Raw genomic sequence first — 22,429 nt, 5'->3', positions numbered from 1 at the left:
CACTAAATCAAAACATTCTTAGAACCCTATAAGAGAGTTGCCTCATAAGTCAAAATCTTGGAGCTATGACCTGAGGACTAAGTGTTATGACATGAATAGCAGGGAAACATAGATGTGATTGCCACCTGTTCCCCAAAAAGTGGTATAGCAATAAGCCTACGGTAGTTAGCATGCCACTATCTGAATAGGGTGTATTCAGGACAGAAGCACTACTATTCACCCAGGATGCAACCATTCGACATTTATCTAAAAACCCGACTTTTGGAAAAGCTACTGCCAGCCTAATGATCAAATTATATTTCCAATCATTAGCATATTTATTTTCAATTTATTTTTAGTTCCATATTTCTTTCCTTTTCAGAAGTTTTAAAGGAACTAAAGTTTAATATTAAACCAATAATGTATTTTTTAAAAAAATCGTAAATATTCTATATGCTTTTGATTCAGGGGAAAAAGGTACAAGTACTAGGTTCTCCCTCCTTCTTCTCAATACGCTGCTGCTAAAAGGGGACAGAAATCTCCCCGCAGCTCCATATCCTGATTTCTATAACTGTGATCAAGCACTATAAAATCTAACGATATTATTTTCTGACATTAAGAGAATGGAGTCCTATTGATAGTTGGCAGAAATGACACAAACACTAAACAAGCTGTTGAAATTGAATACTCTGATGTTAAGATTATAAGAATGTGCATAAAAGATTAAGGGTAAATAATGTGGTTAAAAAAAAATAAGGAGGAATTGGATACCCAACAGAAGTTGGATAAAATGATAAATTTATGAGAAGCAGATGAAGATATATCGCATCTTCATTTCGCAGAAGGAAGCTGAGTAAGACTTGGTTAAACTGATAAACCAGCAGAAGCAGATGAAGATAAATAGCCTCTTCCCTTTGCAGAGAACAAACTTGCATTTTAAAGAACGATTTGTGGAAAATAGCTTGAATCCTGCTTTCAACATCAAGTCCCATCATTCAGGATCTAATACAGTACGTACTTTGCTACGTAACATGGTAACAAGCCTTTATGTCAGCAGTTCAACCAAGTACACAGTGTAACATAAGCTAAACTGAAAAACTGACTTGTCTGTTCAAATATTACCCAGTTAGATATTCAAAATGGATATAATGTAGATTGTTAAAATTTGTGATAACAGATTACATGGCAGCTTTAGTCACCCTACAGTTCTGGCTGCAAAACATTTCCATGTCATCTCTTTCACAGGAACGAATGGCATTTTTTTTCCTTTTGGGGTTACTCTCTCACCACCTTCAGAAAGCATCAGCTCTCTTTGTCTTCTGCTCAACTGGACAATATATACAATGGCAATTTTGAAATCTTAAATGATGTTTTTCGGGGGGGGGGACCCTTATTCTTTAGATCAGATCAGCTTTTAGTGGAACATATCTGATCTTGGAGTATCTTTCTATGTATTTTGGAGCAGTACATCAAAGGCACTATGTATGTATGTATGTATGTATGTATGTATGTATGTATGTATGTATGTATGTATGTATGTATGTATGTATGTATGTATGTATGTATGTATGTATGTATGTATGTACGTACATATTTTTACCTTGCCTTTCTCCTTAAAAGGATCCGTAGTACGCAGGAACCACCTGCTCTAAAGGACAGGCTAAAACAACAACTTTGTAAGTGTGGTTTATTTAAGACATGAAAAAAGAGTTATTTCTGCTCCAAGTAACCACTGAAGATGAGCTTCACTCTTTGATATTTTTTTTTGGGGGGGGGGCTGTTTACCTAGGACTAGGTCTATTAAACACAGTAAGGACTTCCCCCCCCAAATATGAAGCAGGTGGACTGGACTAATAAACAGTTAATATACTATGTAAGGATGGATAAGACTGTGCTGCACAACTTCCATGTAGGTGCTGACATTATCACTGCCTTTCATTTCAGGTTTTTACCACCATCAGTGATGAATCATACAGGGAGTGGATGAGAATTATGCTGTAGCATTTATGTAGGGTGGAAAACAATGCATGGCAAGGTGTATCAGTGTGCCCATGTTCTGAGCAAGAGGGGATGATCTGTGGTCTAAATTACTTCACTCTTCCACAAGTTTAAGAATAAGACTTTAGAACAAATATAAGAATTTCACCCATCCAGGCAACAAACAAAATAATTATACCAGATAAACAGTAATTAATACAAAAAAGGAATGTTTAACCACTACGGTTGTTTGGATTGCTACAAAAAACCCTTACTCATTTACACTAACAGTTTATAATCATCTGCATCCCCACAAAAGAACACAGATCACTTGATGGAAAATCTCATATATCAACATAGTTCAGTCATGAAACTAAGTACTACAGCAATGTTCTTAATCTTGCCTAGATCTAGAACTTAACTTTAACTACAGAACACATTGATCTTTTTTCAAATTGTTAGTACTTACTGAATCTTAATGGTACCAAAATATATTTAATTTTTAAAATGAAAGAAAGATAAATTTACTCACATTCTGACATACAATATACTTTATGCTCTATTATAATTTTAAAATATTTTTAAAAGAAAATTGAATTAATATGGCATTTCAGGCAAAAACAAAAAATAGACATATTTTGTCTTTTTTTTTATTTTTCTTTTGTTTTTGCCTGATATGTTAGCACAAACTAACATGGCTACCTCTTCTAAAACTACTAATATGGCAATGGTGACATCTTGTTATGAATTTTATTGGAAAGGACAATATTCAGATGATGTCCAAACCATTCCCAAAAATGTAGTACCTTGTTTTGCCTACCATTAAACAAAATGAATCTCTTAAAATCTGGCGACAACTGTATTTTAGAAACAGCACAGATGGCTGTTACAGCTATTTTTGTAGGAATATAGAATATGTATCATATGCAAATAAATATCATTTGCAGAATAAGGCATGACCTGGGTTTAATTAATAGCATGACTCACCCTCTATAGTTATGCTAACATTAGGGCAAAGTCCTGAATGCATAAAGAAATGTACCTCTTAATATTCGTACATGCTCCACAGTAAGCAACCCAACAGACACTCTTACATTTATTCCACGAAAGGTTACCCTTAAAGCAAGGCATGTATTGAGCACTGGAAGGAGAAGCATAGTCTGCTGAACGCTACGAGGAAGTTCATTGAGAGATAGTATGATAAGGTCAAAAAAGAGCAGCAACAGAAATGAAATGCCACTCATATCATCACAGGCATCCTTCAGTCTCGAGAGACTATGGTAACATGCTCTGAACCGAGGAGTGTCCTCTCCAGAGCATGAAGCCTGGGTAAAGTAATATGGAGGATAGGCTGTTACCCAAGCAGCAGATTCCCCCCTCTCCACGTTGTTGAAATGGTCCAATGCAAAGGCAAGAGCCAATACAACTGGTTCCAGCAACATCGCAGGAGTTGGCAGAACGAAACAAACTGCCTTCGGGACTCCAGCTCCGGATTTTGCCTCTAGGTTAACTCCTGAAGCCTTTTCCATGAGTGGATATAGTCACAAGGCAGTGGAGGTTTGAAATCGGAGTTTTCCTTCTCCTAGATGGGAAATGCCACTCAGGATGGCCATAAAACACAAACTGCCATGATGTGCCTCAAGAAAATATGTCTACCTCCAAAAGGGGCAGCCAGAAATGCCTGTGTTTCCCCAAGGGCAGACATTTAATATTATTATTTTTAGAAGAAGTCAGCACCTAATGACTACCACATACAGTGGTGCCTCGCATAGCGAACGCTTCGCTATGCGATGAAACTGCACAATGAGGGGTCCCGGGCCACTGCTGGAGCGTTCGCTCAGCGATGGCCCCTATGGGCTTTTTTCGCTATGCGATGATCACGCGGACGCGATCAAAGCATAGCGAACAGCTGATCGGCAGTTCCAAAACGGCCGCCGCTAAAACAAAATGGCGACCGCTGTTTTGCCTCGCTAACGAGGCATCCAAAATGGCCGCCGCAATGGAGGAAACTCGCAGAACGGTGAGTTTTAAGTCCATAGGAACGTATTAAATCAGTTTTAATACGTTCCTATGGGCTTTTTTGTTTCACTTAACGATGGATTCGCTGAGCGAGGGTTAATCCGGAACGGATTAACCTCGCTAAGCGAGGCACCACTGTATTCTAGTCTTCTGCATTTTGTTTCTTGAATGCTAGGATGTCCTCTCACGCAGTCTATTAAAATCCACTGCACTCTGACAGCTGTATTTCCTCCTGCCTACTCATTTATTTCCTTCATAGTCTAGATCAGAAATGCTATAAAATGTAGCCTGGTTTACTATGAAGTATCAGGACCACAATACAGCATTCATAAAGTTACAATTGTAGAAAGCATACACTACTTTTGCCGCCAGCATACTATGTGCCTCTAACCCAGTTCAGTACAGACTCATGTGCTGTAATGAATAGTATAGTAGGACCCCCATATCCACAGGCGATCGGTTCCAATCGCCCCTCTCTGCTGTGCTGAAAAACACAGATTACGGCAAATGCTATTACAACAGCGAACACTATACATAAAATGGTCTCTGGTTCCCTCTCATGGTCAGTTGTGGTAAAGACATCATGGACATATATTTCTCTACTGAATGCTATACATCAGGGGTCCCCAACCTTTTTCACCCGGCGGACCGGCTGGGGAAGGCGGGGCACCCCCTGCACTCATACACATGCGCGAACAAGTGTGCTCACTCATGCGCATGTGCAAATGGCAATGCAACGCTTGTGTGGATGCACATGCTCATGCGCAAACAGTGGCACAGCGTTTGTGGGGGTCCTTGTGCGCATGCACAAATGGTGGTGCAGCTCTCACACGGTTGCTGGAGCAAGCACGGGCATACGCCAATCAGCTGTGCAGGGGTGAGTGCATGCAGGGGGTGTGGCAGGAGGTCTGTCTCTGCAGCCCGGTAGGGCTCAGGCCACGGACTGGCACCGGGCCGCGCACCGGGGGTTGGGGACCTCTGCTATACATAGCTTGGTCTCTGGCTCCTGTTCTGGTAATGTCATCATTAAAAATATGTATTTTGGGAATTTTTCTTTTAATATTTTCAGATCACAGATAAGTGAATCACCAGATACTGATCTGGTAGATAAGGGGGTCCTGCTGTATGCATACCAATTCAAAGGAAAGGTATGCATACAAATACTGGCCTTCTGTCTTACACCTTACAATTCACAGAAGCTGCTGCATTTGAAGAGGAATGAAAGTATGAGCAATAAGATAGTTACAAACAAGGCAGGCAGTGGAAATAATGCAGCAACCTTAGCTCGGTAGTCCCCAGTTGGACACCTTTGTACTACAGAAAATGTGTGTTGAGAAAAAACAACCTAGTGGCCAGTGACAGCAGGGAACCCTTCCTTCTAAAGCTTCAGTGGGTGTACTTGGACAGTAAAAGAGAGAGAATGCCATCAAAGATTACCAATTCCAACAATTAAAAAGATTAAATACAGGAAACAATATGCAGGACAATTCAGTGATGAAAACTAGGGTTGAAAATGTGTCCAAACAAGATTGTAACAATGAAACAGAAACAAGACAGGATGTCATCAAATATAATAACAGCAGCATTTGCAGCAATAGGCAGCTCTAAAATATAAATGCAAATTGTGGCAAAAGAAGCATGTATAGATTTATTTGCTCCAACAAGGAAATTATTCCAGCTTTATGGGAAACAATGGAATGAAAATGTAAAAGTTCTAATCAGTACAAGATATACTCTTGATTTCTGTGGCAGGGCTGCCCAAGTCAAGCAATGTGAAAAAACTGACAAATGAGGAGTTAATGAACACCAACAGGCCTGTAAAAATGGGAGCCTTTTGCCTTGTTCCAGAGATAAGCGGAAGTGAGAGGGAACAACTATATATTAATTAGGAGACAACTTGCACATGGATGTTACCCAGTGGGAAACAAGGTCTAAAACGCTCTTCCTTGCCTGGTAACGTAATTAAGGGAAACTGAACCACAGGGAGGGAGAAAGAGTGACGTGAACAAAGCTACTTTGAAGAAAGGTTTCTTTCTTCTAGAAGATTCAAGGTGACTTGGGATCTGATTAGTGGGATCACTCTGAAAGACTGAGAAAGGTGGAAGAGGTATAAAAATAGCTCAGATAAGGGAATAGTTCAGCTTGGTTTCTTTCAGAAGACAGCTATTCCAGCTTGGTGTGCTGCTGCACTCTGCATATGCTCTGGAAGCATGCTTCAACTGGACTGTATTAGTGTAGGATAATTACTAGTTTTTTTCCCCCTGTGGGGACAATTCTAGAATTCCCTAGGCTCTTAAAAATCTGAATATGGATTTGCTTCACATCTTTTTTGATTTTCCTTCAAGTTTTGCATCTGTTTTTGAACCTTTATTTTCTTTAATAAAATGATATTTTTGGTCATTCCGAGAAGAAGGGAGTTGGCAGTATTTATTTATTTATTTATTTATTTATTTATTTATTCAATTTATATGCCGCCCAAACTACCCAGAGGTAGATGCCTTACCTTGGGATCCTTTATACTTTGTACAGTCAACCCTCGACTTACGAACGTCCCTACATATGAACTTTTCGATTTATGAATGGCTTTGTTTGCAAAAATTGGCATCGACTTGAGAACGGAGCCTCGATCTACGAACGAGGTCAAGGCTCCATTCACAAGTCAATGCCACTTTTTGCAAATGGAGCTGTTCGTCGCCTTCGGAGGTCTCAAAGGGCTTTCTGCCTGACATCGGAGGAAGCCCTTTGAGAGCTCCGAAGGCAAAAAGGCAGGGAGAAAGGGCTGGAAATTCGAATCTCCTGCCCTTTCTCCCTGCCTTTTTGCCTTCGGAGGTCTCAAAGGGCTTTCTCCGATGTCAGGGGGGAAAGCCCTTTGAGACCTCTGAAGGTAATTTTTTGAAATGCTGGAACGGATTAATTCCGTTCCCATGCATTTCAATGCAAAATGGTACTTTGACTTACAAACTGTTTGATGTATGAACGCCGTTCCAAATGGATTAAGTTCGTAAGTTGAGGTACCACTATATTTTGGTATTCTTGCCTTGAAAGGTTGGTGTACAAGCTCAAGTAAACAACCTTGCGATTTCTGTTAAATCCCTGGAGCACTGAGGGGTCAGGATTGCTCACAGTGTTGGAAAGGGTCCAGACTGGAAGATTTTCCCATCAGCAGCACATTTGACTCTCCTAGAAATCACTCACACCAGGAAAATCTGGACAGTATGACTGAGTGGTTTATGGGACCTCTCTGTCCTGGCCTAATGTTGACGGGCATGTAGAATGGCTAATCAAAGGAGGAGGATATGACCAGGTTATGCCCCCCACCCCATACAGAAACAACTCATTGCAACAGCTGGAAGGTGTTGAGGTGCTTGGGCCAGGAACAGAGAAACTGCCCACCATGCATTAAGAGCCAGTTGTTGTTGTTTAGTCATGTCCGACTCTTCGTGACCCATGGACCAGAGCACACCAGGCCCTCCTGTCTTCCAGAGTCAGGTCAAATTCATGTTGGTAGCTTCAATGACACCGTCCAACCATCTCGCCCTCTGTCGTCCCCTTTTCCTCTTGCATCCACATTTTCCCAACATCAGGATCTTTGCCAAGGAGTCTTCTCTTCTCATGAGATGGCCAAAGCATTGGAGCCTCAGCTTCCGAATCTGTCCTTCCAGTGAGCACTCAGGGTTGATTTCCTTCAGAATGGATAGGTTTGATCTCTTAGCAGTACAGGGGATGCTCCAGTCTCCTCCAGCACCACAATTTAAAAGCATCAATTCTTCGGCAGTCAGCCTTCTTTATGATCCAGCTCTCACTTCCATACATCGCTATTGGAAAAACCATAGCTTTGACTATGCAGACCTTTGTCGGCAAGGTGATGTCTCTGCTTTTTAAGATGCTGTCCGGGTTTCTCATTGCTTTATCCAGTGGGGATAAATTAGAGGGTATGCTGGTCTTTGCGTCATGCAGTTGATAAAAAAATATTTGGAATTCAACAATTTTATATGCAGAGCAAATCCTACAGTATTTGACCATATAGTCACACTCTTACTATGTTAAAATAAGGTGCAGTTAGACTAGGCCAATGTAAATGAATAGAATTTACAGCAAAATTGATTCACCAAATCATCATTAATTCAATGGGCCTATTCCAGTGCAATTTACTACACTAAGCAACATGATTCTGGCCATTATCTTCTTGCAGTTTTTCCTTATTTCTGTAATGTACGTGTAGATCAGTATTACCCCCATATTGCAAATATGTGAAAAGCTGAAAAAAGGATGGATTATTTAAAACCTACCACATACATTAAAACCATGGATTTATACATCTTAGATACAGTGCTACACAAAGACAATATTTAGGACACTGATCTTGCAACTCTAAGGATAAATGACACGTAATGTGTGAGAAGTATTATATAGTCTCATGATGTTTCAGGCTACCTAGCAAAAAGATGTTACACCACTCTGGACTAAGTGTATCAGCTCACAGCCAATATTTGCACAGCACTACCATGACATCTGTTCATAGTGCTAAGTAATCTATGCTATGCTCTGTACCCAAGCAATTAAAGTTCTGCAGCCTTTGTAAAATTAAGCAAACCTGTCTAATTTGCAGATTTTACTTCGCATAATTTATTAGGTATTACGTATGCTTTCATTTGAGTTTTATCATAGATGAGAAGGGAAACAACACTGCAGGAACCCCTAAAATTTCGTATGGTATATGAAATCTCAACAAATATTGCTAATTTTTAAATATATCTTTTTAACTGTAAGGACCAGGAACGTTTTTTAAATAACAAAATTAAATAAGTTGAAAATGGTCTCCAGAAGCACTTTTTGCCCACATTCTGGCAACCCAGCTTTTCATTCAGTGTATGAAGTGGGATCTTCGTCCCCAACCTTTAAGTACTGAAACTAAATACAGTACTGACAAATAAATGCATTGTGAATTCTTAGAAAACTCTTGAGTTTGTTCATATACCCTGCCACATGTACATGCACAGATATGTGAAATGGTACAAAAATATTTCTAGAGTTTAAAGACTTATTTTTCCCCTCCAGTAACAACTGATAATGCTTAGTAATAAGGAGGAAAATTAGGCAAAATATTTATTATTTGCTATGTATTATTTTGTTCAAACTATACTGTTGTGAGCCTATGCTTCTCTCTGCATCTGTATTTTGGTTTGGTATAATAAACCTCCACAATGTAAGGATTCTGATCTAGATGTATTTGTATAGATGTATTCAACAGGATGTATATACAGTACATGACATCTATTCCACATCACAGAAATATTTTCAAAGAATTCTTTGAGGATTGCTTGTTTCCTAACTCAATTGTTAGCAATTTAGACAGCTCACATCAAAGGCATTAAATTAAGGGGAAGAGAACTATCGGCAACACAGACATAGTTTTTTAAAAAGGAATTTACAGTACTTTTATAGTCTGCCTTCAGCCTATTTAAAACTCTCTGTTCGGAAGAGAAAGTCAAGCAAAATAAAGTTGCTCCAATTTTTAAAGAGGAACCGTGCAAGAGAAAGGTTTACTACAGATTTTTCTATAAGCCAATATATAGGACATTGTGAGATTAACCTAGTCAAAGGTCTAAATGTGCCTATGTGTCAGTGGTAAATGAAAAAAGGAGATTAAACAATCTTGACACACATTGCTCAACTCTCCAACTGCATCAAGGTAGCAGTAAGCAAAAGGTGGTCATTCCATAATGTTTTTGGCCTTCATGAGAACTAAATGTTTCCCTAATATATGTATCCACACCAAAGCATCAGATTTGATCGTTTGAACTAGGTCAGGAAGAGATCTAATTAATGAAGTGGTTATAAAGCAACTGTTATCAACATTAGATCACTCCTTTGAGACAAATTCCAATCTTCTTGCCACTGGAATGGCAGAACAGCTAAACCAATTTGGCACAGGACGCACCAATTATCAAATGACAGCTTTAGTAATGGCTTGGGTGACCTGTACCAGAAGCCAAGTGAGGCCTGGAATGAAATGCTGCACTGTGCCACTTTGTTTAAAAAGGTATTCACTTTAATATATCAGACAGCCATCTTCTCCTACCAAAGGATCCCACCCCCACCACCCTTGTTATGCTTTTGATTTTTAACTATTTTGAAGTTCTTTGGCTCCCAAAGATGTCCAAGACTGGATCTGGCTGTTTTAGGAGATGGCTGCCTTCAATCTTTAAGATTTTGTGCACTTATGCAAAGCACAAAGATTTTGCCCTCCTTCACTTTCTGGAAATCAATGTTTACCTCTGTTTTAATCCTGTTTTGGCTTACAAGTCTGATGCAACTCCATCACCTATGTTCAGTGTTAGACAAAGCAGATTTTTTGCATGCAGAAGATCTCAGGTTAAATTCCAACGATTTATGGATAAAAGGCTCTCAGGAAGTCCTCTGAAACCCACAACTTACGAAAGAAATGGGAGGGGCACCTATCACTCAATGAAAGAGACTGCCCTCTATCTAGACCACAAGCCACCATTTTCCCTCTATTTCTGTCTTCTACCTACTACAAGGGTGGGCAATTAATTTCTATAGGGGGCCACATGAAAAATCTGAACTGTGTTTGGGGGCCGAACCAACTTTATTTAAAAATAGGCCCCCATTAGGTGGGTAGTAACAGGCCCCCACTTTGTGGGTAGTAATAGGTCCCCACTGGGTGAGGCCCTGCGGTGAACGAACTACAAGGCTGACATAGTTAACCCCCTAAACCAGGGGTCTCAAACTCAATTTACCTGGGGGCCGCTGGAGGCAGAGTCTGGGCCGCATCAGATTTTCCACCAAGTGGAGCAAGAGCCCAAGGAAGCTGCCCAGGAGTTTCCTTAGCCCAGCTGGGGCTCCGAGGAGGAGGGGCGTGCGAGCCCTCATTGCCAGCCATGACCCCCTCTGTGGGGAAATCCCCAGGGAACCCTGCTTGGAAGCCAGCCAAGCAGCAGTTGCATGAAAACCAGGGAGAGATCTCTGATAAATGAAGACACTGCAGACTTTATCTTGTTAGTGTTCAGGTACCGGTAGAGAAGAAGAAGAAGATGAAGAAGATTAAGATGGCTACCTTCTTCCCCCCAGACGTTTTTATTAAGCACGCAAAACAAGCAAAATTAGCATAAGATAAGAATTTGGCCATAGAGGCGTTGTGTGGTTATCAGTCTTAAGGCATTCCACGCCTGCGCAGAGAGAATCATAGAACAATGCATCTTTATACTACAATAACTTGATTATGCTAAACACCAGTGATGTATCCCTTAATAGCCACAAGATGGAACTTTAGACTACAAAATCCCCACATTCCCTCCGTTTATATTTCATTTTGGATGAGCAAGTTGCTGCCAGTAAGACTCCTGATGGTTTCTGAGTCCATGGAAGCTCTTCATTGATGGAGGGCAACAGCCATGTCATCTCAACCTGTATATCGTGCATCAGCCTCACCATAAAAATCACCTACTCTAGAAAGGAACACATGATATTAGAATTGATACAATTGCGTAGCAGATAAAGACATTGATTGTACAGATGTTTGATATCACTTAGTGAAAACAGTAACCAATGAAGGAATATATCATATAAAATGGAATATAAGACATTACAAATTATTAGTAAAATAATACCATGCATTAGTAGTATGCAAAGCCATCCCATAGGGAAGTGTTAATATTATTGATAATAATGGTATCATTCAAATCAACTAATATATGCTCAATTGAAAGCTGCAAGTTATGGAAGCAAATAATACTTTGAGTATCTATTACAATAAAACATAGTATAAGTATGTGCAAGCAATTAGCAATGCTTTAACTGAAAGCTGCTTTAACTGATCTACAGTATTTCACTCTGCAGAGCTACCATGATTCTTGTAGTGGCCAGTTCCCTGCATGAATACAACAGAAACACAAAGCTCAGATGTGGTGCGTAAATTGAACCTTTGAAATATTAGAAGTAGGAGGAACAGCATGGAAAAGAAGTTCAGATTGACCAGGTTCTGAAATACTTTGCAAAGAGGCAAGAATTAAGGTTGGATCATCAATAAGACCAGGCAGTGAGCTCATGATTCATATAAAAGAGAAACATTCTGTCCATGAACATCAAATATATACTGAGCATGTTGCACCCAAGAATTGCCTTGATTGTCCAGAGCAGAAATACGTGGAACCAAGAACAGTTCAAGCAGTCCTAGGAGTCGGATGGCAGAGATCCACACCATCTTGCCAGGATCCAAACAGCGCCTTTGTCCAGTGCAACTGCAGCATCCTTGTCCCAGGTGATCAATAGAATTGATCCCTTACCACTCAGGTGGTCGAGGAAGTTGCTCTCCTGCCCTGAAATGAACTTTAACTTGGGTTGTGAACCCTGTTAATGAGGAAAAAGCAGAAAATTTAAAGTATACAGAACTTTTTCAACAACCATAGGAACAATCTGACCCAGAAACCCCTCTGCCTGAGGTTTGCTTCTGCAAAAGAAATTTAAGCGTTAAGTGTGCTCTTTCCACAATTGCTTGCCCTGTGGAATTAAAAGGAATCTCATGCTTCAGTGAGAGTCCCCATTGAACATAAAATTCTTGAAAGGCAGATGATATATAGACAGTTCCATTGTCCAGTCTTCAGGCCTAGGATGGCCCATTACAGCAATTGTTCCAAATGTAATGTTGAATAACTTGTCTTGCAGTCTCTCCATGAAGAGGAGATGCCAAATAAACCCAGAAAATGTATCCACAGTCAAATGTAATTTAGGCAAAAACCTGCACTTGTGTGACATTCAGGTGCCAACTACAATGTCTCTTGCCTGAGTCATTGGGATAGAAAACATTCTGTGAAACATATTTACAGAGTAATGAAACATGTCATGAGAAGCAAATAGGATCAGAAAAAAGACTAAAGCACATGAATTCTGCTTGAAAGCTGAATCAGCAACAGCATTCCCTTCAGTAATAAATCCCGGAAGTTGAGGGTGGGAACATATATGGGCAATGGAACAGAATGCTGTTCTGCTTTAAAGTAACAAAGTCAGGAAAACAGTGAAAACAATCCTTATCTATGGAAGGAGACAGATATTAAAAAAGCAAATGCCTAAAAAGCTTATAAACATGTGTCTACAACAAAGTTAAACTCATCATTAGAAAAAAGTTCAAACGCTGCCACGTGACAACACCTTAGAAAGGCAAACCATCTGTGAAAAGCATCTGTGGAAAAACAAGTGGTTAATTGATAAAAAATACAGGAAAGCAGTCACTTGTCTTTTGGAGAATTCAGCATCACCCTGCAGAAAAGAAAAATAGAGTTAATACGTCCCTGACAATTGTGGCAACATCTGGAACAATGCCTTGGCAAAACAAATCTGCAACTGCTTTAACACAGGAGTACAAGTTCAAGCGAGTGTGTGGCAAGTGCATCCATTCAACAGTTGTGATCCTATCCTTGTCAGGGGTGTAGAGAACTGCAATTGACAGCCATGGCGTAGCTAAGATTGGACTTGAAATAGGAATGCTCTCAGTAGGTAGGCGATCCACAGCTTGCAGTCGAAGTTGCTGAGCGATCAGCTGTAAGAAGCCTTCATCGATGCAGTGATAAGGATGATGTCAGCTGGAGTTATCACAATAACAATAACAGGTGAAGAACGACCAGGGAGTGCAGAGAACAACGGTGAGAGATCATTAGTAGACAATATCAAAACTGATGTGCCCAATTGATATCTCAAAGGTATAGATGCAAAAGTTTATGCCCAGTCTGTTGATTTTTCTGTGGGCTGCAAAAAAAACCCTTCTGCAAGAAGACTGTAGGTTGCCAAGTGATTCTCCATTTAGACTGTCCGAACACAATGGCATTCTCTTGGCAGAACGCCCAGAATCGCTGATAAGAAGTCTGAACTAAGTCTGGGCATTGCGCCAGGTGTGGACCTTGAATTTGTTACTTCCAGAGGCACAGAAAACAATACAGACTTTATGTCCTAGCAGGCTGCACTGAATCCATGGATGAGATTAGAGATCCCATCACGCTGAGATATTCAGGAAACTGCTAAGCAATGCAAGGTGTGATAGAATTTGTAGTTCTAGGAAGAACATGGAACATAGTGTCCAGGATATTGCAAGTGGCTTGAGAGTAACAATGCTTTCTCCAGATTGGAAGGTGATGGGGGAAGCGCTTTAAGGAGTTGGCTCACCTCCTCCCACCCCATATGCATTTTTCTCTCTTACTGGCCAGGTGGGGGGGCAATCTTTCTCAGCTCTGACTGTCCAGCTGAGTAGGATTTTTCACCCAAACCTGAATGTTTGCCATGCGAGTTATCAGTCCTGGCACAACATTCAAGCTGAGACAAACAAAAGCAGCGCATGTAAAAACCAGAACAGTGTAGCCTTGAGGAATAGCGGCACATTTAGCTTTAGAAACATAGACCCATTGTGGCAGTTCAAAACAGGCCTCCTGTTGGGCTGCCCCCCTTACATTTTCTTCCTCCTCCCCTTCTGATTTCTCACAAGACACATGGCATGCTTGTAAAGCTTCTTTTGTATACCAGCCCGTGACATCACATGAATCCTGCAGATCCCCTATTATTCTCTCTTGGCCTGGGGGCGGCCCTGGGTCCCATTTCCCTGGGTCCCATTTCCCATGTGACCTTGGCTGACTGAGAACTGCGTCCATGAGACGGACTTGAACAGCAGAAGTGAATATACCTTCTCCCATAATAATTGGCTGACGTACAGAACCAACAGCATTAATTTCTGCTTGCTTAGTTGCTAAATCTTGCCATCCTTGAAGGCAAATGAGTCCTTCTGCTGGTGGAAGGAGACCCCTACTCCAGTCACTAGGGGCCGGCCGTTGGGAGGATGAGGATTCCGGGAGAGTCTGTGTCTGTTTGTCCTTGAGACTGAGTTGCAGTTCGTGGACGCCTTGATATGGGAGCAGTTCAGAACTATGAGAAACTGCCGCGGCATCTCCCTGTGCCTGTGCTTGTGTTCCCTGAACGCCAGGATAAGCAGTTTCTAAAGCAGCACCCATTGTATCCATTAAAGGACAGTTAGAAATTTTGTTCTCAGTTGCCTGATGAACGGCAGGACTGGGAGACAATGCTGAGGTGTTCCCAGGCTGAGGCTCGGTTGGCTGGGCAGAAAGAGACAGAGAGTCCAGCAGTGGAACCGAGGGGGCTGGTGTGAGAGGAAGGGGAGGCAAAATTTGAGGGAGTTGTTTGAACAGATTATTTTCAAATTCGAAAAGAATGTTCCGTGGTGGTGCCAAGCCTTGAAGGCTGGTACGCACTTTGCAGCATGTAGAAAGCACTTTTGCTGTAACTCTTGGATGTCCCTGTAAACAGCTGCCTATTTTAGACCATTCCTTGAGGTCCAGTGTCCCTTCTTCGGGGATCCAGGGGCATACATCCCGAAGAGTATGAACTAAATCTTCCACTTCTGTGCGTGTGGTCGTGTGACCATTCCTTTTTAATAAGAAGTGGAGGTCCTGTACTTCCTGAAGATTAGATACAAAGCTCCCCATGTTGCCAGGAGGCTAGGTGTCTAACTTGACAAATTCAACACTCACCCGGGATCCTTGCGGATGTGTGACGTCTGAAACCCTTGCCGGGCGAGGGCAGTGTGAATTGCCGCGCTGTTGCGTTGCTCAGCTTGTCCCGTGCTTCTTGCCTCACACGGGCTGCACCAAAATGTGGGGAAATCCCCAGGGAACCCTGCTTGGAAGCCAGCCAAGCAGCAGTTGCATGAAAACCAGGGAGAGATCTCTGATAAATGAAGACACTGCAGACTTTATCTTGTTAGTGTTCAGGTACCGGTAGAGAAGAAGAAGAAGATGAAGAAGATTAAGATGGCTACCTTCTTCCCCCCAGACGTTTTTATTAAGCACGCAAAACAAGCAAAATTAGCATAAGATAAGAATTTGGCCATAGAGGCGTTGTGTGGTTATCAGTCTTAAGGCATTCCACGCCTGCGCAGAGAGAATCATAGAACAATGCATCTTTATACTACAATAACTTGATTATGCTAAACACCAGTGATGTATCCCTTAATAGCCACAAGATGGAACTTTAGACTACAAAATCCCCACACCCCTCCCTGGCTCCTTCTTCACTACCACCACCACCAGCAGCAGGAGGATGAAGAAGCGGAGAAGGGAGGGAGCACCAGCAAGCGCCTAGCCGGGGGGAGGGCACAAACTATTATCCAGCGGGCCGCAAATGGCCCCCGGGCCGGATGTTTGAGACCCCTGCCCTAAACTTTTTAGGGAGTAAACTATGTGAGCATTGCAATTCATTCACTGCGGGGGGGGGGGGGAGAAAAACAAAAAACCCAACACTGAGCTAACTCACCTGTCCTTCGTTCCCCCACAGCCTTCCGCTCCAACTGTCTTCTATCCCGCACAGGTGACATGATGCGTCATCACGTCGACTGCGCAAGGATTGCTTCTAGCCTCTTGAGCACAGACTCCGCAGCCTGCGGCTCAAGAGTAACTGTCAATTTTTGTAAGATCCCAGTGTCGGATCTCACAAATTTTGCTTACTGCCGTGCTGGGTGACCGGAGCCTGAACTCCGGCTCACTCAGCGGTACGGATGGGCCGGACAGGAGCGGTGACGGGCAGGCCGGACAGGAGCGGCTTGCGGGCCGTATGTGGCCCATGGGCTGCACTTTGCCCAAGTCTGACCTACTAAGAGACTATGTGTTATACCCAGTACTGAAAATAACAGCCCTTTAAATCTTCCCCTTTACTCTCAGTATCAGGCTAGAATCTTTCCATTATTTGCACACACTGTTTAGTACCTCTCCCTTGAAACCCAAGGAATTCTCCATCACCAAGATTAATACTTTGTTAGCTAGTGATCAACAATTTTTTTATGATTTAAATGCTTTTAAAGTATTTCACGTCTTATAAAATGAGGGTGGGGGAAGACACTTTCTCATACTAATAGTGCTAGGAAATCTTAATTCTGATGCCAATAGAGCCAGATACAAGTGAGCTGCCCCTTTTAACTCTCATTCTCTATATCCATTTTCTTCCCACCATTCTGGCTTATTCATTGGTTAAGAACAGATCACTTGCAGACAATTAATACTAACTAATAGCTAATACCCTGTAAGACAAAATTCAAAATGATCTTGATAGGCTGGAGCACTGGGAGGGGGTAAAAACAACAGAATGAAATTCAAGAGGGATAAGTGCAAAGTACTACATCTCAGAAAAGGAAATCAAGTGCACAGTTACAAGATGGGGGATACCTGGCTCAGCAAAACTATGAGCGAGAAGAATCCTGCAATTATTTTAGATCACAAACTAAATATCAGCCAACAGTGTGATGTGGCTATAAGAAAGGCAAATGCTATTTTAGGCTACATTAACAGAAGTATAGTTTCCAAATCTTGCAAAGTGCTAGTTCCCCTCTATACAGCACTGGTTATGACTCACCTTGAGTATTGTGTCCACACACTCAGCCCCACACAGCTGATTTGTGCATGCCCCGAGCACCGTGCCGCCATTTGCGCATGTGCTCGAGCGCCCACCAGAGTGCCGCCGTTTGTGCATGTGCATTGTGCCTGTGCCCCTGCACAAACACCACACCATCATTCACGCATGTGCACAAGCTCATTCATACATGTGCATGAGCGCAGGGGGTGCCCCACCTTCCCCAGCTGGTCTGCAGGGTGAAAAAGGTTGGGGACCCCTGATATAGAGGACAGGCAGGATCTGTTCTTGATCATCCCAGAGTGCAGGACACGCAACAATGGGCTCAAATTAAAGGAAGCCAGATTTCAGTTGAACATCAGGAAAAATTTCCGAACTGTTAAGAGCGCTACGACAGTGGAACCAGTTACCTCGGGAGTTGGTGAGTGCTCCAACACTGGAGGCATTCAAGAGAAACTTGGACAACCACCTGACAGATATCCTTTGATTTGTATTCCTGCATCAAGTAGGGGGTTGGACTTGATGGCCTTATAGGCCCCTTCCAACTTCATGATTCTATGAACTTTTAAAACTAGGCCAAGGGCTCCAGTTTGCTCATGCTTATTAAACAATACTACCACATCTTATCTCGTCCCCATTGTTTTCTAAGGCAAAAGTTTTGATTTTTAAAAACAAAGTCCTGTTTATATAAGCAGGATTTTGCCCACAAATCAGATTTTGCTCATGACAGCTTTTTCTAAAAATTGTATGTTTGATATGCTTGTTTTATAAATCTGTCAACCAGCACCTTATGGTTCGTCAATATTGAAACTAACTCAGTTCTTCTGTTACCCAAACACATTTTGTTCCCAGATATAAATTCTGAATATTTCTTGCCAGTATCTTCAAGATATTTGATTAAATTAAGAATCCCCAGTAACATAACAGGGCATCATTAGCTCTAAAACGGCAAAAAGAGGATCATGAAAAGACAAGGGTGGTACAGTTATAAAACATGCTATTGCATGAAAAACACAGTGGTAAATTATTGCAATGATTTTATGAAAAAAATGACTTGTTATATTCTCCCCTATCAGGCCCAGAGATAATAAGGACAACAACTTGAACCATTTGTAAACTGCAGAAAACACCAGATTATAAAAATGCTTTAATAAGTATTTCCTGTGAAAACTGAGTGTGAGGCATAAGGATATGCTACTATCTTTTTAAAGTGTACATTATACTTAATGGGAGTGTCAGTGCCCTATTTTTTTGTTTTGTTTTCCAGTAGAACACATACAGCATAACTGCATTTGATAGTAGTGGTGGGAGACTGTTAGAAGAGAAAGGACTCTCACTTGCATCTTAAGAAGTACTAAAGGAGTCCCAAATGTTATGCTTGCAATAAAACAAATAATGAGGGCTACCTGCTAGAACCATCCTGGTGCATTTGGCAATTCACGACTGATTCATAGTCTCCCTTCCAGCTCTGCAGTTCTAAGATGATTATATCAAGCAAATGACTCAAATTTAAGCAAGGTGAACATCAACACCAGACCCAAATATGTATTTTTGTTATTTGTGAAGTATCTGTACACATATAATATGTATTTCATTAAATCAAAGGCACCTGAAGCTTAAACTAAGCCACCTTGGGTCCTTTCAAGGTGAAAGGTGGAGTAAAAATATTATAAGCAAGCAAGCAAATAAATAGTGTCATAAAACATTTGTTGATTACTGAACAGCAAATTGTTAATCTTGGGGATGGAGAATTCCTTAGGTTCCAAGGGAAAGATGCTAAATAGTGTGCGAAAATAATGAAAACATCATGGCCTGTTACTAATACTAAAAGTAAGGGAGCAAACAGATCAAAGGAGATATATATGACCATCTATGTGAGAAGAGTCCTAAGTCTATATGCACTACAGCTTTCTAGAACAAGAACCCAGCAGTAGCAAGATGGTCAGTTAGTGATTAGCATAGCTGTATGTAAAATCTACAAAACACTCCTAATTTTGTTTTTAAAAATAAAAACTGAAACCATAGGAAAAAAGGGCTGCATTTCCTGTATGAGAAAAATAAATTTTGGACTTAAAAAACATGAGGAAAAACAGGAGACTGCCCATATGCTTTTACTGCAATCAAGGTCATAAACTAGGCAGCTGACCTGTAGAAAATTCCCTCAGGAGACTATTCTGTCCATAATTTTAAAAAGTACTTTTGCCAGGTTACTTATACTGAATTATCCCTGCAGTAAACCAACTAAGCAGCAGCTTCCTAGTAGAAACAACAACAACAACAAAAACTAGCACTGTAATCTGCAAACATTAGAAGCCTATTAGAAAAAGTCAAGTATAAATAGATTATGGAACGGAGCTTAAAGTATTTAGTGTAACAGCAATTATTAAAAATTTCCCCCTCAGCAAGGGGTAGAAAGAAACAGGTCATTCATTGCTTCCATTCCAGAATCCATTCGTTCTTACAGAATCTAAAGAAATCTAACTGTACTGACAAGTTAGTTTTAATTTCCCAGCAAAATTATGCTTGAGTCACAGCCAGATGGCACCACTCTCAAATTTTATGCAGGCAGTCAAATAAGACCGGAAAAATTTATTGCTCTCCAGCATATTTTCTTGTAGGAAATCAACTGGAACTCAATGCACCTGAGAAGGTAAAAATCATACAAACAGAACCAGTTACTCTGTCCACTCCTTTAGCTTCCAGCTGCAAGTGCTAACTGGACGCCCATGAGTACAACCCTAAATAGTTAATTATCAGGGTTTCCCGCATCACATTTCATTGTAAAATTCATTTTGATTTGTGAACACCAACTGCAAGCTTGGGTTTACCTAGGAGTCAGTCACACTAAACCCTCTGTTGAATAGCTCTTGCCATTAACAATGTCCTCTAATGTTTAGCCTGAATGTGCTTCCCTCAAATTTATACTCACTGATTCTGTATCTGCTCTCTAGAGGAACAAACAACATCACAATCCCTCTTCTATGTGACAGCTTTCTGCATATTTGAGGGCCACTACCTTAATTTTCTTTTCTGGACACTGTTTTGTAGCTGACAAAATCAACCTGTTGCAACATAAATTAGTACCATGTATCACAGATTTTGGACAGTGTCATCAAAGCTGCCAGCATGAATTTGACCAAACTCCAGGAGGCAGTGGAAGACAGGAGGGCCTGGCGTGCTCTGGTCCATGAGGTCACAAAAAGTCAGACATGACTTAATGACTAAACAACAACAATCACATATTTTAATTTTGTTTTAAATGAAAACTACCCCAGAAAAAAATCTCTTGAATTTAACAAGTCTATTTTTGTTTGTGCAGAATTTATTCTATTTTATGGAATGCCTCTTCATTAGTTATAGTATTGCATATGTAGAGAGAATGTGCCATTTAATGTTGACCAGATAGCTGCCTGATGTATTGGGGGGGGGAGCTTAGCTGAAATCCACAAGCACACTTTCTGCTCCTGTTTTAGCCAAATCATGACTATTCCCTCTCATAGCATTATAAAAACAGTGACTATGGAGAGATCATCAAGAAAATCAGGGGAGCAGGAATCATGAAGATGATCATCTGAAAGTTCTATTGCAAGGTTTCAGCTAGAATTGGAGACTCTGATCATGACAAGTTATAAAAATGGTTTCTGAAACCAACCAAGTTAATCTGCTTCAGAGTCCTCAAGTGCAGCTTCATCCCAATGCTAAATTACTGTACTTAAAACAATGAACTGAGGCTGAAACCACAACGTATGTCATTCTCGTTCATCAATTCTCATAGTCTAAAATGGAATAATATGTGCTTATCCTAGCGAGCTTTGCAACGCCATCCTAAATACATCTTTACTCCAAAGTAAAGCACCCCACGGGGTTCAATGAGGCTTAATTCTTTCTAAATATGACTACATAAAAAAAAAAAACTGTTCACTCTCCAGTCGTCATCAGACAGAACAGCATCGTGGAGTCATTCCCTTCCTTGTGAAGCCTTCTCCAGAGAGCATCTTCAGCAATATTTACTGTACTCCCTCTCCTTTTTTTTTCCTCTCCCACCAGGCAGATAATATCCCCAGTCCGCTAGGTGTCCTTTCTCCGTTTTTCTCCTGCTTTGTCGATCAAGAGGGACACCAGGCAGGCCAGGACAGCCTCCAAGTGAGGAGGGGCTGGGATGCAACCTCCCGGGAATAACCAACACCCCGAAGTATTCCCTCCAAGAGGAGGCAGCTTGGGAGGAAAGAACAGAAAAGCAGCGCAGACGGAGAACGTATGCAGGAAAAGGGAATAAGGCCGACCTACGCTCCCACCGTGGTGTTTTCTGAGGATGGCCGGAGGAAAGGGGGAGCAACAGCGAAGGGAACACTGGAATTTTCCTACCAACTGCGCGGAAGTCCGCCATGGAAGGGACGAGCCTCCCTCAGTCGCTCGCTACTGACGGGGTGCAAACACACAACAAGCACCACCCGGGGCTGAAGCCCAAGCTAAGCAGCCTCTTTGAAAGGAAGAAAAAAAAAACAAGCCCGGGGGGTGGGTGGGAGTGAAGAAACCCAACGCCCGCCCCGAAACAAATCCCGCAACGCGACCCCACACCTACCGACCGCGCGCGCAAGACACCATACAGGTCAGCCTCCTCTACTAGCAGCAGCAGCAGCAACAATGCCAGCATGTGTGGGGAAGCGACTGCGCAAGCGCACTGCGCCTTGAAGCGAGCGTCCCGGCGTGTGCGCAAGCGCGGAGCCTGAGGCGTGTTTAGCACTACAGAAGGGTGAGATGGTGGAATAGAGAAAATGAGTGAGCAGGAGATAATTGGCGCATGAAGGTTGTTCTTCTTTTTGTTGTTATGTGCGGCCAAATCACCTCCGACTTATGAATGAGCGATCTCCGAAACGTCCTGTCTTCAACAGCCCTGCTCAGCTCTTGCAAACTACAAGTCTCTATGGCTTCGAGTCAATCTATCTCGTATTTGTCTTCCCTTTTCCCTGCTGCGTTCCACCTTTCCCGGCATTATTCTCTTTCCAGATAATCTTTTTTTCCTCACGATGTGCCC

At 41.6% G+C, this 22,429-nt stretch overlaps 1 protein-coding gene across 4 annotated transcripts in view; it reads right to left on the bottom strand.

The window, feature by feature from the left end:
• Positions 1-22,120, bottom strand: part of NDRG3 (NDRG family member 3) — a 58,726-nt gene extending 36,606 nt beyond the window's left edge. For 2 of the 4 annotated variants that reach the window (XM_020782421.3, XM_020782422.3), the window contains exon 1: positions 21,977-22,120. The gene's annotated coding sequence lies outside the window, so the exon portion shown is untranslated. Of the gene's footprint in view, positions 1-21,759; positions 21,949-21,976 lie in introns of those variants that run through there. The other 2 variants (XM_072997048.2, XM_078393269.1) reach the window with 1 other exon arrangement.
• Between the last annotated feature and the right edge of the window lie 309 nt (positions 22,121-22,429).

The sequence above is a fragment of the Pogona vitticeps genome, chromosome 4 (assembly GCF_051106095.1).
Source record: "Pogona vitticeps strain Pit_001003342236 chromosome 4, PviZW2.1, whole genome shotgun sequence".
NCBI classification, from domain to species: Eukaryota; Metazoa; Chordata; class Lepidosauria; order Squamata; family Agamidae; genus Pogona; species Pogona vitticeps.
This window is presented reverse-complemented; position numbering and strand designations above follow the sequence as displayed.